The following is a 17,333-nucleotide window of genomic DNA, read 5'->3' as shown; positions in this document are numbered from 1 at the left end:
GGGCTTTAAAAAGCCTGTTTGCTTCTCATTAAATGTGTGTAACTGTAGGAGAATTTTCACAAGCCCAAGGAGAGGCAGCACCTCAGTGAATAAAAGAGTTTTGACATTGCAACACCTGAGATAACAGATCTTTGCAGCTACAAGTGAAAAGTGACCTTTGCAATTTTAGTTCCCATTTTCCTCTCATGGAATGTGATATTTCTGTCTTTTTTCTCCTACTTGCAAAGAGGGATTGTAAAAAGTTAGGGCTTGACTTTCTGGAATAGCTCTTAGAAGGCCATTCAAGGTGAGCAGGTGCAGATGCTTGGCTTTTTTAAAATTCAAATGTAAACAAGGAGGGATGTGTGAGGTCTGGCAGGTCCTGGGTGCAATTCCAGCTCTGAGGAAAGGACCTGGGGTGCTGTGCTCAGGGATTAACCCGAGCCAGGCCAGAGGAACAACCATCCCATCTCACAGCTCTTCAATGTGTTTTGTTCCCTTTGCATTCACCTGTGGCAGTGGCGGGGGCTCACTCAGGGTCTGTGCTCAGCATCCGAGGGAATTGTTCCTCACCTGCCCAAAGCTGGCTATAAAATACTGAGAGTTAGGTGGAAAATTTGTGTGAAATCTGAGAAAATCAGTGTCGTTCTTACAGACAGGAGAGCTGCACAAACTGAGCCCAGCTTTGAAGGCTCAGGCTGCGCCAACACCGAGTTTGTGCTGTTCTGACAAAACTGTATGGAAATGAGTGTTAGTAAATTACAAAGATGATTTCAGCTAAGATCTCATTGCTTTAAAACTTTAATGGCAGGTGTAGTTTTAAAGAACAGATGATGCTAATTCTATCTCTTGCTTGCAGTCACTTACCTTTTTAAACAGCTTCTGCTGGTGGCAATTTCAGAGTGCCTGTTGGGGGAATGGCTCCAGGTTTGGGTGGGATTCCTGAGTCCTCCAAGCAGTTCCTGATCCTGTCCCAGAAAGAGTAAATGAGGATTAGGGTCAGTAATTTGCCCATGCACTGGCTGTGATTAGGGCAATATTGAGCAGATTTCAGTTTAATATTCAGGGGGTTCCAGGGCATGGAGGGAGCTCTGTGCCATTCCCTGGGATGGGGAGCATGCCTGGAAAAGGACACGGCAAAAACACCCAGTGCACCCTCAGTGCAGAGATATTCACAGGCTGCTTCACTCTGACTAAAAGCAGAGTGGGAACACAGTCCTTCTTTTAAATTATGGCTTGTTAGGCCTATTTCTTAATGTGATTAATGGCACATCAGTGCTCACAGCACGGGGCATTCATCAGCAGGGCCTGTGCCCTTAGCACAGGTGTGGAGGGAATTCCAGAACGTTGCAGCACCAAATTCTGCTGTGTCCACGAGGGGCTGAAGTGACAAATCACCAAGGAACAGGAGCCATTACAGTCCTGAAACAGGAATTAATTGGTGTGTACTTAGTGAGAAGTGTTTTCCTCTGATGTTACAAGGATTCCATACACCTGTATGTGTAGGGCATGGGGCTGTGGAGGTAAATGTGAGCACAGGAAAAGCTAGAGAGTGAGAAATAATGCAGATTTAAACATTTCCCAGTGAAGAATGTCAGACAACAGGAAAATAATCTTCCCTGAAGATATAAACTAGCTTTGGTCAAGGTTTTCTCAATGGAAGAAACATGTTCTGAATCTTGAGTTAGCAATTTAGAGAGAGAGCTGACAGTCATGTAGAGAGCTCACCAAGGGCATATTCTAGATATAATAAAAAAACAATGCAACTTACCTCTCAGCATCTCCGCAATTAGAGAATGAAAGATCAGTTCTCAAAATCAGTCACTAATTACACAAAACACCCAAAGAAATAAATAACGAAATAACTGTCCACAGAGAACATTACTGACAAAACTGAGAAGACCAGGTGAGCCAATGACCCTGAGGACAAAAACCCTCAAAATTCTGTGAGAAATGGAAAATAACCTGAAATACCAACAGAGGCAGGGAGTCTCAGTCCCTAAAATGTAAAGAAGGCTGTGAAATTAGTTAATTAATTAGAAATAATGCAAGCAGATCTTATTTCTGTTTGTAACATCTGTGCATGAATCTCAGAGCATTTTTGATCAAATATCATACTCTCACATTTGTGTCTTGTTTTACCAGGAGTCATGAGTGGCTCTTGTTTCCTGCCTAGTTCTGTTCAGTTTTTTATCTTCCTTTTCTTCCCCAACCTTGATTGTCTGCCTTGCTCTGTTATTTCATCTTCTCTTTCATGTATACTGTAAATTCTCTGGAGCACTTGTTTCTTTGTTATAGGTCTGCAGAGAGCCCTGAATAACCCAGACATGATCTAAACATGACAGGATCTGAGTGATAGCATACAAATAAATGAATAAAATGTGTTTATTGCACTTCTCTAATAGAAAGAGATGATTAATGCATAATAAACACTGATTTTATTAATTTAGAAAAAACAATAAAGGGAAAATCTTGTTGGTAAGCAAGTCTTGGAAAAATTATTTCTATGCAATCTGTTGTAGTTCTCCTCAAAAAAACTTCCTGCTTCTGCCTTCAAAAGCAGAGATATTCTGAAAGAATGAAATATTAGGAAAAAAAAAATAAAAGAAAAAAGCAGAAGAAACTAATAATCAGTGCTGTCTATCAAAGAACCTGTGAATTATGCAGTGCTCCAGTGCCCTGACCACAGTGGGAGATTGAAGATTGACTCTCTGGAATTGAAATTAAAGAGGAGTTGCAATATCTGACATGAACCCCATTTTTCACGGCTCCAGCTCCTTCAGAACTGGCCATTACTAAATGGACATTGGCATCAGAATGGAGAGATTTTGTAAAACCTGCTGGGCCAATCAGGGCCAAGCTGTGTAAGACTCTGAAGAGAGTCACAAGTTTTCCATTATTATCTTTTTAGCTTTCTGTAAGTATCCTTGCTGTATTCTTTAGTATAGCATTATTTAATATAATATAGATTATAAAATAACAAATTATCCTTCTAAGAACATGGAGTCAGATTCATCATTCCTCCCCTCAATGGGTCTCAGAAAATCCCACACCTGCCCACCTGGGTTTGGCCCCCATTTGGGAACACTTTGGCTTCCTGCACTCCCAATCCCAGGAAAAGAAAACCCAGAAACAACCTGGAATTTGTAAAAAATTAAATAAAATAAAAAAGCAGGCGGCAAAGGAAGACTCTGAGGTGCAAGTGCGGGGCAGCCCTGTCTCTGAGGGCTCTGGGAGTGGGGACCCTGCCCCGCTGCCATTGCAGGCTCCTGCACTGTCCGGTTTATCTCGGCTGTTTGAGGGGCCTGAAAAGGCCCGGGGTGGCCTTGGGGCAGCCCGCGTATCGAAGGACGAGAAGAGGCTTCAGTTCTTCTTTCGGTTTTATGTTTATTAATTGTTTATCTAAAAGATTTTCTTTCAGCCGAACAGAGATCTGCTCAGCAGTCAGCCATGGGCACACTGTCTCTGCCCTCCCGGGCAGCCACGTATCTTTATACCCTTTGTTACGTGTACAATATTTATCATTTTTCCCCAATACCATCTATTCTTATAACTCGGTGTACTCTCAGTAATAACCAATCGAAAGGTGCCACCGTGGCCAAAGAAGATGGAGGAGAAGAGGAAGAAGAAGGAGGACAGGACACACCCCAATTCCTCCATCTTACTCCTCTAAACCCCCCTGTACATAAATCCTAAACCCTGTGTCTCACCCTCTAATTAACTAATCCCTTCACCATTCACCCTGTGAAGCCCTCATCCTTGTCGTCTCCTGTGCAGGACCAAAGTCCAGCCACCAGACACTTCTGGAACATTCCAGGACTCCCGAGCCCCCCAAGGTGGTCTCGGAGGCTCAGCATCTCAGGACTGAAATCTTGAGATCTGACACTGCACAGCCCAGCCCAGCCAGGATCCTGAAGGGGTGTGTGGGGGTGACCTTGGCTGCTGCTGGAGGAGAAGGTTTGAGAGTGGCTGATGCTCTGCCAAGACAGTGCTGGAAGAGCTCTCAGATGTGACATTTTATTTTTCATATCCGTGCTGCTGCCTCTGTGTGTTTCTAAACCTGACCTCCAGATTTATCCCCTGAAGAATTTCTAAAATAATGGCGTTCCATTAGGAATAATAATTGCTAAAAGTTTCCATGGTTTGTTTTGCCTCCTTAAAAACTACTTACAAAAGTGAAATTTCATCCTTTATCTCACCTCTACCTTTGATGGTTTTTCTGCTCTTTAGAAATCAACAATCTGCTAATAATAGATACTTCACACAAGACGTGTTAAGTGGTGTTTTATAAATGATGTTTCATAGCAGTGGATTACTCACAACACTCCAGCCATCTAAATTAGAATATGTGTTAACAAAGAAATGGAAAATCACCTTTTTGAAGTTATTATAAAGTTTGCTTTTAACTTTTTGTCTATTTAACTTTATATTTTCATTTTCACTTAGCAGAACCTTCACTATCCGTACAATCAGAATAAACCTTTACCTGCTTCAGCCAAAAAAATTGTTGACTTTAAGACTATCATAAAATTTTCATGTCTTCAAGCAACAACCCTCATGCAGAGAAAAGTGAAAGGATAATTGCCACAATTTTTAAAGGTTTCTGCCTATGATAAGTTAGTTTTACTTGTCATTTGGGAAAAAAAATAAATATGGGAAAAAGACAAATTTGGGAAAAAAAAATTTTGGAAGAAAACAAATTCTTGAAAAATATTTTGGTTTATCTTTTTCCTTTCCTAGAGCAGAGCTGTGGGCACAGAATTGTCACTGCGTGCCCAACATCTGCATTGTCATTGTGTGCCCAACATCTGCACTGTCACTGCTGTGCCAACATCTGCATTGTCATTGTGTGCCCAACATCTGCACTGTCACTGCCTCCCAACATCTGCACTGTCACTGTGCACCCAACATCTGCACTGTCACTGTGTGCCCAACATCTGCACTATCACTGTGTGCCCAACATCTGCACTGTCACTGCCTGCCCAACATCTGCACTGTCACTGTGTGCCCAACATCTGCATTGTCACTGTGTGCCAACATCTGCACTGTCACTGCTGTGCCAACATCTGCACTGTCACTGCCTGCCCAACATCTGCATTGTCACTGCTGTGCCAACATCTGCATTGTCACTGTGCACCAAACATCTGCATTGTCATTGTGTGCCCAACATCTGCTGTGCCAACATCTGCACTGTCACTGTGTGCCCAACATCTGCATTGTCACTGCTCTGCCAACATCTGCATTGTCACTGCTGTGCCAACATCTGCACTGTCACTGCCTGCCCAACATCTGCATTGCCACTGCGTGCCCAACATCTGCACTGTCACTGTGTGCCCAACATCTGCACTGTCACTGTGTGCCCAACATCTGCACTGTCACTGCCTGCCCACATCTGTGCCATGGCAAGAGCCTGCCTGGAAATGAATCAGGCACGAGGCAGTTTTTATATCCCCATACAAAGCAAACATGGAATAAATCAAATTATTGTTTAATATGCCTGATTATCCTTTAGTGCCTCTGCAGTCACATGGCACATGTCCTGCAGGGCCCTGTTTGCTCCTGTGAATGCGTCATGGAGCTCCTAATGAAGAGAGATGGCACAACAAGTTCCTGCCAGAGCCAGAATCCAGGGGAAAAAATGAGCCATAATAGAGATTCCTGCTCTAAAGACTGTGTTAGCAGAGGCATAACTCATTTTGAAAAGGTGCATTAATTAGAACTTCCTTTCTCTGAAAACAGGGAGCAATCCCTTTTGCTGATTAATATTTATCTGAGAATCCCTGAGGTGGAAGCTCCTGAGCTCAGCTGCTCCCACCCCTGCTCAGAGCAGGCTCCACTCACGGCCTTGGGCCAGTCTGCTTTTTTCTTTCCCCAAGAATTCCCTTTCTCAGCCTGTCCCAAACCTATGGCACCACCTTAACTACCAAAAAGTCGATTTTCCTGTATTTAAATTAGATTTCCTGCATCATGGTTTGTGCCCACTGCCGCTCATCCCATCACTGGGCACCACTGACATCTGACTGTGGGTTTTAAAGGAAATTAAAATAAAGCAACTCAATTCTAATTATTGTTTATATAAAACAAAACCTGTGAAAAAATATTTGCTGTTCTGAAAAAATACAGAAGGTACTGCTTAATCCAAAGTGTCTTTTTACAACTGAGTCCTGCTCTTGATAGAGCACTTCATTTTCACAATGTGACAAAGCACCTTGCAGCCATAAATTTAGCAATAAAGAGGACTTTGAAAACAAAAAGAAATTACAAAGATTATTTGTAAGTAATTTAACAGTAATTTTTGGGTGCAGACACAAATGGGATGGAATCCAAAAGGTTTTGTGGGCTAAGATGCCTGAGATAAGGAATTTTCTGTCCAAGGGTACAGACTCAGCCACTGACCCTGGATTTAGGGTGTCCCTGCTGGGTCACCCTGCCTGCATGTTCTGCAGCACCCATCGCTGTACCCACACAGGCACCCCGTCAAACATTGAATTTCTCTGTTTTTACTAATTCTGAGAGGAGGAACCTGCTAAGTGCCCACACCACATTCACCTCCCAATGCATAATAAAGTCAAACAAGCTCTCCCAGCTCCTGCCCTGCAAATATCCTGGCAGGGAAACCAAGCCCTTGGTGGAGTCAGCTCTGCTGCAGCCTGAGAGCATCCCCAACCCCAGAGATTGAGATTCCACCCCTGCTCACCCTGCCAGGCCCCCAAGGACCCAGAGCTCACCTCTTCAAGCACCAGGGGGAATTTTGTGCCTTGGGTTCTGCTGTAAAATTAAATTCACACGTGGCACTCCTGGGCTCTTGAATTCAAAAGATGATTTTCACCTCCCCCTTGCTATTCTCAAGGAAACAACCAGCTCCACATGACTCATCGTTTTGTGGGAGTTCAATGCCAAGGCTGCTTGCACACAAAAGAAAATCGCGTAATTATACTAAATTTTGAAAATCAAAAACTTCTTTGTAATTGCCTCAAGATTATTTCATATTTCATTCTCAGAAGATGCTTCCCTGTGTAGCCATTTAGAAGGAACATTTATTACAAAAGTTAATTACAGTTTCTTAAAGAATTAAAGAGGCCCTTTTTGATCTTTTGAGGGTTTTTGGTTCCAAAGAATATCTCTGTTACATTCACGTCCAAATTTTGGGGTTATGTGTCAGTTTTGCCCAGATTTTTGACAATCTGATTAAGGAAATGTCATTTAGTTTTCCTAAATTTCCTACATTATATGTATCTAATCAGTAAAACATATTTTATTGAAGTAGTGTTGGGCAAAAAATGCCAAACCCTGCATCTCTGCTGTTCTTAACAGTCCCTGAACTAATTTTAACTTCAGGAAAGTACTTGAAAATTAAAAAGGAAGGGGAAAATACAGAGGCATTTTTAATAACGTATTATTTCAACATACAGATGAAAACAGCCAGGAATTTCAAAACATCACTTAATGGAGAAGAGAAGGGCTGGGAAGAAAATTGATTAAAAAATTAAATTTTTTCCAGTTTCTGCCATATTTTTGTGGGGCTTCTTGGAGTCCAACACTGCCAATCCAGCAACCAGCAGCTATTTCTGATGTGTTGTTTCCCAACTTAAACACAGTCTGTCACTTGAATCTCTAGAGAAAGTTATTGTCTAGAAAATCTGAACTGGTAAAGGGGGGAAAAGAGCAGAGAAATCCCTTCTAATTACTGCTACATCCACCTGGGGACTGAGCAGGAGCATCAGAAATCTCTCCTTGTTCCTTGCAATAGAGTGGAACCAGAGGAAAGTCTCAGTCTGAACCCAGCCCTGCCCGGGTCCTGTTTACCAAAAGGAATTTCAGGGCTCCAGGCAAGTGGAGAGAGGCAATAAAGGACTTCCCATAATTTAATAACCAGTCACAGGGTTCTGTTTAGGCAATTCTAATGCTTCAGAAAATTGGATTTGGATGAGGTCTCTGCTCCTTAATTTGCTCTCCCTTTGCATTTCCTGCAAAGGGCTGCTCCATAACGCACAGCCCCCAGGTGTTTTATTGCCTTTGTGACAGCAGAGCCCTGCTGGTGCTCACCTGAACGGGCACAAATTCTGGGTGCTGGCACTGCCCGGGGTGTTCACCTGAACGGGCACAAATTCTGGGTGCTGGCACTGCCCGGGGTTTTCTCCCACCTTTGGCACTCCCTGCCTTCCTCTGGGTGCTCTGCAAAGCAGCTCCTCCTCTTCCTCAGCTTCCCCTTTGCCTCTGCACTGGAAAGAGAGCTCAGGGAATTCCCAATGTACCTGGAAGCAAAGCATAAAGAATTCTCAATGTACCTGGGAGCAGAGCACAGGGAATTCTCAGCCCGGTGTCCCTGGAATGCTCAGCCCAATGCTCTTGGAAGGAGAGCACAGGGAATTCTCAGCCAAATCTTCCTGGGATCAAAGCTCAGGAATGCCCAGCCCAGTGTACCTGGAATTCCCAGCCCAATGCTCCTGAAAGCAGAGCTCAAGGAATTCTCAGACCAATTCCAGAGGAATTCCAATGTACCTGGAATTCTCAGCCCAGTACTCCTGGAATTCTCATCCCAATGCTCCTGGAAGCAAAGCTCAGGGAATTCTCATCCCAATGCCCCTGGAAGGAAACCACAGGGAATTCTCATCCCACTGCTCTGTTCCCTCTGCTTTGGGTTCAGCTTTGAGCCCTTCCAAAGGCCCCTGGTGGGTTCACAGCTCCTGCCTGCAGCCTGGCTGGATTGCAGCCTCGTCATTGCATTCCACCGACCCCAAACTCCCCCTTTAGCTCAGAAATGGGAATTTTTGCCATTTTCTGAGCTCTGATGCTTTGCTTATGAACTCCCAGAGAAGCTGGAGAGAAAGGCAGGGAGGATTTGGCTCGCTGGTCTAAAGCCATTGCCTACAATGCAGCAATTGTCCAGGAGAGCCAGTGAAACCACCAGCAAAGGGCTGGGCTGGATTCTGAACCAAAGCTGCTGCAGGCCCCTTTCCAGACTGTGACAGCCCTTCAGCTCCTGCTCTGCTTTATTCAAAGTGCTGGGGAATGAAAATATTTTGATATGGAATCTGGGACCCACAAGCAAATGCCCAATATAAACTTTAGAATAACATTCCCCCTTTCTGAAAACTATTAAATGGCTCCATTTTTCTTTCGGTGGGGAATTAAAGGTTTCCAAAACTTTGTTTTCCAGGAAAAAGAAATGTCAGTCAGTAGTGGAATTTGCTTTTCAGGCCCTAATGTAAATCTCACTCCTGGACTACAGGAGTGACCTGAATCTTCCAGAAGTTCTAGCTTTTTTCTCTATTAACACCTTCCTGCCATGTGAATTTTCATTGAAATATATTTCTAGACATTTGTAGTTCTCTACTTCATGATTAACAAACTGATCATGGAGTCTAAAGGGAGATAAACAGTCAGAAGGACTGACATTGGGAAGATAAAAGCAGTTTAACATGAGTTAAATATGAACTATTAAGCAGTAACATTTTTGAGACTTCCAAAATCTTTTGGTGTTTAAAATTTAAAGCCAGAACAGAGAAGAATCATTAATAAGAGGAATAAAAGTGGCATCTTGATGTGTATGGGAAGAGTGGGTATAACCATGCATACAAAAATCTGGTCTTGAAGAAAGATCATCAGAACACGAATAAAATGAGAAAAAAAATGAGATAGAGTTAAGAGAGACAGACAAAAGGAAGTAAAAGGAGGGCAGTGGAAGAGGAGGTAAATTGACATAATTTGCTGCTCAGCATTTCGATTATTTTCCTTTAGCACCCCAAAAATGTCCCTTCTGTGTTAGCCCCATGATCACACACAGCACCCCAAATGTCACCTCTGTGTGACCCCATGGCCACACACAGCACCCCAAAAATGTCCCTTCTGTGTGAGCCCCATGGTCACAAACAGCACCCCAAAAATGTCCCATCTCTGTGAGCCCCATGGTCACACACAGCACCCCAAATGTCACCTCTGCCCTTGGTATCAGCCAGGAGAGCTCTGTGGAACATGGGAGTGCTGGGATCAGAGCTGGTGGGTGACAACACAAACTGGGGGCCACAAAATCCTGCCTCAGCTCTTTATTTTGTCTCCCTACCAACTCTCACACCTCGGGAAAAGTCACTTAACTCCACTAAAAGCCCACTAAAAACTTTAAAACTCCCCTTAACTCCACTAAAAGTCCACTGTATCTCCAAGGAAGAGAGTCCAAACCAAAATAAACAGTCCTTCCCAAGCAGATTCAGTCTCTGCTGCCCTGAAAATGCAGAAGCAAATAAAAGCTGGATATCTGGGGTGTGATGTGCTTGAACAAATGAACAAAATGCACATTACAGTCATCTCTGTGTGTGTGTGAATGGTTCTCCTTCTACAGCCAGAGCACAAGGGGTCAAATTCTGATTTTGGGGCAGGTGATCAGCACAAGGACAATTACAGTGTTCATCTATGTGCACTGAGTGGGTACCATGGAAAATTGCACCCACACTCAGCAGTGAGTAAATCATTAGATTGGAATTTAGTAAATCCATTCGATTAGAAGTCAGTGACACCAAACATTTCCCACCAAGTTGGAACGGAGCATTGTCATTTGACTTTCTCCTGTAGTTTTTTGCACATCTGTTCTGTGTGGCAGGACAGGCACCAAATCCTGTTTTTCCTGGGCATTTTGGGCCTCCTAGAGCAGCCTGGCTCCCTTGCTTCTCATTGATAACATTTGCATCTGCTGCACCTGACTGTCTCTGATCATTCTCCCCGTGCTGATGCTTTACCTCTTCCCTTTGAATTCCTGCAGATGTTTGCTGATTCCATGCAAACTGCCTTTCAAACAACTACAGATTTGCTCCAGGATGCACTGGACATCAGGAGAGGATTTCACTGGCAGCAGGTTTCCCAGCTGATGGAGACACAGAATGCTCAGAAAAGGAATTTGCTTTTTGCAGGAGGGAGGAGGGCTCTGCTCCTCTGTTTCTCCCTGTGCTCGTCTCTTTGCAAATGAAACTCAGCACACGGGCTGCTTGAGGAAAAGCACCATGAATACCAAGCCAGCCCTGAGCTGCAAAGGAATAAAAAATGCATTGGTTCTAGTTAAAATCGATTTTTGCCTTGGAAGTAAGTATTGGATTCACTTTCTGTCTCTCTCTCCCCAAAACACTCTGGGCAGATGGAAAATATCACTGTAAGTGCTGTACAGTGGAGTGGTAAATAAACAACCAAGCAGCCCAGAAATCATGCTGGGAGTGTCAGGGAGACTCATGCTCATTGTTTCCCTGCAGAAGGGGGAAAGCCTCTGGAATTAATTCAGAGTTCTTCTGTGGTGATCCAAAAAATGAGGGAGGTTCTCCTCCCTCCCCCAGTACCAATGAGCTGTAATGGAGCAGAGGAGTTTCCAGAACTGCAGAGTCCCAAGGACTGTGGAATTATCAAAAGAAAAGAGAATAAATGGAACATGAACAAATCCATTTGTGTTCTGAGCAGAATTTTGAAAAAGTTTTTTCATTGCCCTTTTTAAAAACAGCAAGGTCACAAAGGTTTGCATGAAATTACAGAAAGAAGGTTTTGTATGCTGAGTAACAAACAGAGCAGCTGCTGGATTCTTCATGCCTCTCTTTAAGATAAAATAAATGCCTGATCTGAGTTTTTTAGTAATTACTGACTTTAAGTAAAGATACTGATGAGTGTGGACGATTCTTGTGCAGCTACAGGGGGACTCAGTGGATATCCAGAGGTGGGAAAAGCTGCAGCAAGAGCTGCTGAATCCTGCAATGGTTACAGGTGGAAAAGCCCTGTAGGATCTTGGTCAGCACAGCCTTGTATTTCCTTGCATTTACATGCAAACACTGATGAACTGAGGAACTCAGTTTGTACATCTGCACTACTGCAGCCATTTTTGCATTATGTCACACCACACTTCCACTGCAATCTGCATTTCCCTTATCACCTAATCAAGCTGCAGTTAATGACCATAACCAACCCCTCGTGTCCTGCTCTCAGAGCCCTCCTGACCCTTATGTGAAATGCACATTTTGCATATCTGCACCAAACTCCGCCATAGCTGAATTCTGAACCTCAGAGTTTTATACTGTATAAAATGCCATTCTTCAGGCTGGAATGCATTCTGATAAAATATAGAGATTTCTCTTCCCAGCTCCCCAAAATACATCCTTTTCTCCCAAAAACCTCCAAAGTTTGCTGTAAATTATTCCCTTTGTGGTCACACAGACTCTTTCAGCGCACAGAGAAACCCTTGTTCAAACCAAGAATTAGCTGTGTGCTCTTCTCTTCCCTCCCTGCATCTCACACCTGTGCACACAAACCCCACAGTCCTCCACACTTTTTTGAAATGAAACTGATTTTTCTCTGTTTTGATGTGAGATATTTCAGGAGAATAATGCCTCCAAGAAAGCTGGCTGAAACTTCTTTTTAAAAGATTTGCTTTCTCAAGACTGGATTTTCAGTTGGTGGATTTATATTTTTTCCAGAATTGCTGGCACAGAAATGATCAGTTTGCTTTGCCTAGTTGAGCATGGTGAATATTGTCCCTTGGATAAATCTCCTGGGAGAAGATACAGGCATAATGAGACTTATTCATGTACATAAAGTGTATGCAGTTAATATGGAGCCACAATTACCAGAAATTAAATTCTAAATGCTCCTGTAATAAAAGCACATCTCTGAAAGCCTCAGAAAAGGCAGAAAGAGACCTCATAAAGGATAAGACAGTGATCTAATAATGGGAATAAAGGAGAGCTGTTGGGGTGGGTGCTCACAAACCAAGACTTGCCTGGTTCTGATGCCCATCCTGCACCCAGATTTTGTGTCTGCAGCACCTGAGTGCCCCAAACATCTCCTGGGGCACCACTAAACTCCATGTAAAATAAATTAATAAATTCCTAAACTACAGGTACACTGAGAGTCTAAAGAACAGCTTTTAAAGCAAATCAAAATCTGTGAGAATCTTTGCTGTCCAGCCCTTTCTCAGTCTAGGAATTCACTTATTTATCAGTTTTTCACTTATTCCTTATACACAAACACATTAAAAATACCCTTCATTTGTACAATAAAAGAGAAGATTTGCCCTCTCCATTCCACTTTTGAGTCCCAGAATTCCTCAGCCTGGGACAGGACACCACTTTGTTTTTACTTTGTTGCTTTTTAATATTTCTTACCATTATAGAAGGTCTGAGATCTCTGCACCATTTTTATTAAAGAAAACATTAAAATGAATGTTTTACCTTGAAAGTTCACTGGGTCTCCACTGGGACTTCTGTTCCACTGCTAAAGGAGTTCCTTTAAGGTTTTAATAAAAGCCAAGCAATACAAATGTTTCCTTAATCTAGAACATTTGAAAAAAATATTCAGAGAATGTTTTAACAGAGGTTTCCAGTTCTACCTTACCCTGACTGAAATGAAATCTATAAGTGATTATCATAATCATAAATTGACATTTCCATCATTAATTAATTATGAAAGAATAAAGGTGGAGGGAAAGCCCACACATTTTTCTTGTGTCCACGTGTGTTTATTTCTTAATATGCAATATCAGAGTATCCCAAGGTTGTGTATTGAGTACAGCTGTTTGAACTTGACTTCAACCAAGCCATAACTGGGGCAAAGCATCCTTTTCCAAACACTTACTGTGTCCTAAAGGCGATAAATTACAGAAGGATGGGAAAGCAGAGCAAAGGAAGGGCTCAGCAGGAGCTGCCAGGCACCCATTCCCACACATTTCCATCAGAGCAGCTCATGGAGGGCTGATACGGAATTCAGAGCTAAAGCTCAGATTTAACAGAGGTCACACACCCCATGACAGATTTCTTGTAGAACAATCCTGATAATTTATTCATCAAGATGGTATCAGCTAGGATGTGCCAGTGGGGAAGGGAGGCAGGATGAGGAGGGATGTGGGAGAATCAGAATAGGCTGTGCAGTTGTCAGAACAGGAGGGAAACACTGCTAATAAAACAAAATTTAAAATGAGAATTAAAAGTAGATAAAATAATATAGAAAAGGAACCTAATGCATAATGGCAGGTCTATATAGTAATTATAGTGTCAAAAACAGGAGTGAAAAAGTAATACAAAAAATAAAGAATAAAGTGAACTATAAAGCTGTGATTGAAGGGTGCACAATAATAAGTACAAAATTAAGGAGACCATAACATACATTTAGGACAAAAGCATTTGAGAAAATCTTCAGTGATTCAGAGGCAGGAAAAGGAAAAATGTCATGTCATTTACAAAAAGTGTTGAATGAAATAGCAAATGAGAGGATTATGCTGTAAAAATATATTTGCAGGAGCTAAACAAAGATGAGGAATGAAGATAAGTAATGAGTTCTGTATAAATAAGTGACAAATTAATAGGATTCTATTACAAAACAGGAAACTGAGCAATGCTCAGAAGTAAACAGAAATAAACTACAGGGCAATGTTAGCAGAGAGAAAATTCTTGGGGTCACAAGGAATTAAAGAGCTACTAAAAATTAAATATGGTACCATTGTCTGTGGAAACAACAAGTTAATTACAGACTGACAAAAACGGTGGCATTGTAGTTTTGTTGTACTTCATCTCCCCAGTTAGTAAATTGGGTAAAATAAATTAGTAAAATATAAACTTGTGGCTCTCAAGAACAACTCCTGGCTTACCTGCAGTTAGTCATGGTGAGTTCAGCCCCCAGGCAGGCTCAAGGTGAGTGTGGGGAGCCAGGATTGCACAGCTTAATTCCTAGAGAAATTACATCAAAAGTAGTTAAATGGGACTGTTACCCACTCAGGTTCTCTATAAAATTAATCTGTTAAATATCAGTTGAATACAGACTGAAAACTCCTGAGTGGTGTTTGGTTTTCAGGTGGAAAAAAAATGATATAATTTTGAGAAAAAACTTTTTTTTCCGTCTCAGAAATTGGCCACTTACCACAAACACCCAATCACTCCTGAGTCCCAGGATGGAAATTGGTTCTGCTTCTGTCTGGGTGGGTTTCATCAGCCACCAAGGGAAGGCAGGAACTGATTCAGCTCCAGCTCATCATTCCTCTGCCCCAGCTCTGCTCCCTGGGCTGTGCTGAGCTCACCACCCCTGACTGGGAGCAGCGAATGGGGAACCTCAGTTTGGCACAAATGCTGGAAACCCTTGTGCTGTCACAAACCAGGCCCTGCAGAAACTCCCTCCACCGGGGCACCCCAATTAGGCAGGTGCTTAATTGAGTTAGCAGCAAAGCCAAAGGCTGAGGGCAGGAGGAGAGGTCAGAGCTGTGCCAGCCCTGCTGTGTCCCAGGCTGTCCCCTGAAGGGGCAGCACATGCCTTTCCTCCTGACAGGGAGCATAAACCCTTCAATTCTACTTGCAAGAGAAATGCTGGTGTTAAAATTACCTAGCAAAATAGAATAGATTCAAATGAATAGTTCAAATAGATTCAGAATAGATTCAAATGAAAACTTTTTGACAGAAAACCAGTTGGTGAAGCTTTCCTCAGCACAGGCAAGCAAACTCTCCATTGGCAAAGATGTGGTCTCTATTTTCCCAAAATCTGCCTGCTCCTTAGCCCCACATCCAGAGGGAAAGTGCCTCTAGAGCTGCCCAGCAGGGAAAGCAGGTCCTGACTCCTCAGCAGAGAATCCCTGCTCTGTGCAGAGGTGCAATAAGTCTCGGGCAGGATTTTAGGACCAGAAATGAATTCCTTCCCGTGTTTTGCCTTGCCCAGCTGTCCATGGCTGCCTTTGGCAGATCCTTTCATCCCTTGCCCAGCCCCGTGGCCCCGGTGAGCAGGGTTGTGCTGCGGGTCACGCAGGGTAAAGGCAGAGCACCGCACACCACAGCCAGCACAACTCCTCATGTGATCAGGGGGAAAATTCCCTTCAGGAGGAGGCAGAGGCTAAAGCAGTGTGTCTGCACGCTGCCTGCTTGCATTGTGCAGTGCTATCAGCAGCAAACGTGAAAGGAACAAAGGCACTTCTGAGCTGCCGGGACTGGGAGGTGTAATTGCTCAAGGGACTGCCGCAGTCAGTGATCTAAATCACTCAGCACATTGGAAATTCCTGGGGAATTCCAGCCCAGGTGCTTCCCTGCTTTTTGTTATTTGAAGTTTTGTACTGATAATGGGAAGGCATTGTGAAGTTGGAGATGAGAGATGAAATCCAAACTTCTGTAAGAAATCAAAACGTTTCAGCTCTACTCTTTCTCAAAGACACACCTGAGTATTCTCAAATGAAATGAGCACATAACCAAACACAGCCCAGCTCTCTGGACAGCGATGTGAGGGACAGGATGGGCAGCTCTGTTTGGAGAGCAGGCTTTGAAACACAAAGTTGGAAACACAGAGCTGGAAACACAGGATTTGATGAGCAGATCACAAATGGTCAGCGTGGGTTTGGGATGCTGCCAGCTGTGGTGGCTCACCCTGCTGACACCCAGAGTGTCCCTGAGCTGGCAGAAAGAGGAACCAGGGACACACTGCAGGCAGCAGGTGCCGGGGCTGGGTGGGTAGGGAAAGGAGAAATGTCTCACTTTGGGCTGTGGTTAATTTTGGATTGGTAAATTTGATAAATTTGTGGCATGGAGCTTTGCTGCAATCACAGCCCTGGCCAAGAACCAGCAGGAATAGAAACAGGGATAGACCAGGCTGGGGCTGCATTTCCATTCTCTGAACCTCTGGGGTTTCCATTGTCCAGGAATAGCCTGCTGAACAGGGCTGCTCAGCTAACTGACAATCCTCTGCTCCTCCTGGCAGCTGAGGGCTGTCCTGCCTGCCCAGCCTCCCACAGTTTTGTGTCTTGGTGCAAAGAAAATGAAAGCACATCAGGGAATGAACTCCTGGAGTTCTCCTGCAAATATCAGCAATCATGCATTCTCAACAAAACCAGAAATCCTCCCTGTTTCTGTGCAATCTGCTTTTTCAGTTAAAAAATTCCTGCCCTGGAAACAACCCCAGAAATCCACAACAGGTTCTGTGAAATCTGCTTTGCTGTTGGGAAATTGTTTCCCAGGAACAAGTGGAAGTCTCTCTCACCCTTGTATTCACCCAGATATTTTATCTGCATAAAGGACCTAAAATATACTTGGATTGGGTTTTTTCTGAAATTGAAAAATATTTCATTTGCACTGAAACCAATCATCCTAAATAGCAGTGCAAATCAGTCATCCTGAATAATAGTGCAAAATAAGCTTATTTACTATTACATTAAGCAACAATTTTGCACCTTGTTGAGTGGGACTCCAGTTTTCATTTTTCCCTGACAGGTTGAAATTATTTTCTGGGTTGACAGACAAGAACTCACAAGAAGCCCTGTAATTTAAGTCATCTTTTTGGTTCCCCATTAAATATTCAGAATGTGCACGTTGCTCTAACCTTGCAATAACTCACAACTCCAGCTGTAACAGGTCTCCAACATTCTC

General features: G+C 43.2%; 1 long non-coding RNA gene across 6 annotated transcripts in view; it reads right to left on the bottom strand.

Annotated features, from left to right (window-relative positions):
* The window catches only part of LOC113460098 (uncharacterized), a 44,612-nt gene that overhangs the window by 22,646 nt on the left and 4,633 nt on the right, over positions 1 to 17,333 (bottom strand). For 4 of the 6 annotated variants that reach the window (XR_012582722.1, XR_012582724.1, XR_012582727.1 and 1 more), the window contains exons 1-5: positions 14,857 to 15,730; positions 14,588 to 14,666; positions 8,073 to 8,234; positions 6,708 to 6,881; positions 847 to 947 (exon numbers count right to left, since the gene is read on the bottom strand). This is a non-coding gene — a long non-coding RNA (uncharacterized LOC113460098). Of the gene's footprint in view, positions 1 to 846; positions 948 to 6,707; positions 6,882 to 8,072; positions 8,235 to 13,175; positions 13,858 to 14,587; positions 14,667 to 14,856; positions 15,731 to 17,333 lie in introns of those variants that run through there. The other 2 variants (XR_012582723.1, XR_012582725.1) reach the window with 2 other exon arrangements.

This window comes from Zonotrichia albicollis, chromosome 14 (assembly GCF_047830755.1).
Source record: "Zonotrichia albicollis isolate bZonAlb1 chromosome 14, bZonAlb1.hap1, whole genome shotgun sequence".
NCBI lineage: Eukaryota > Metazoa > Chordata > Aves > Passeriformes > Passerellidae > Zonotrichia > Zonotrichia albicollis.
Note: the sequence above shows the minus strand (reverse complement) of the source record. Positions and strands in the feature narration are given on the sequence as shown.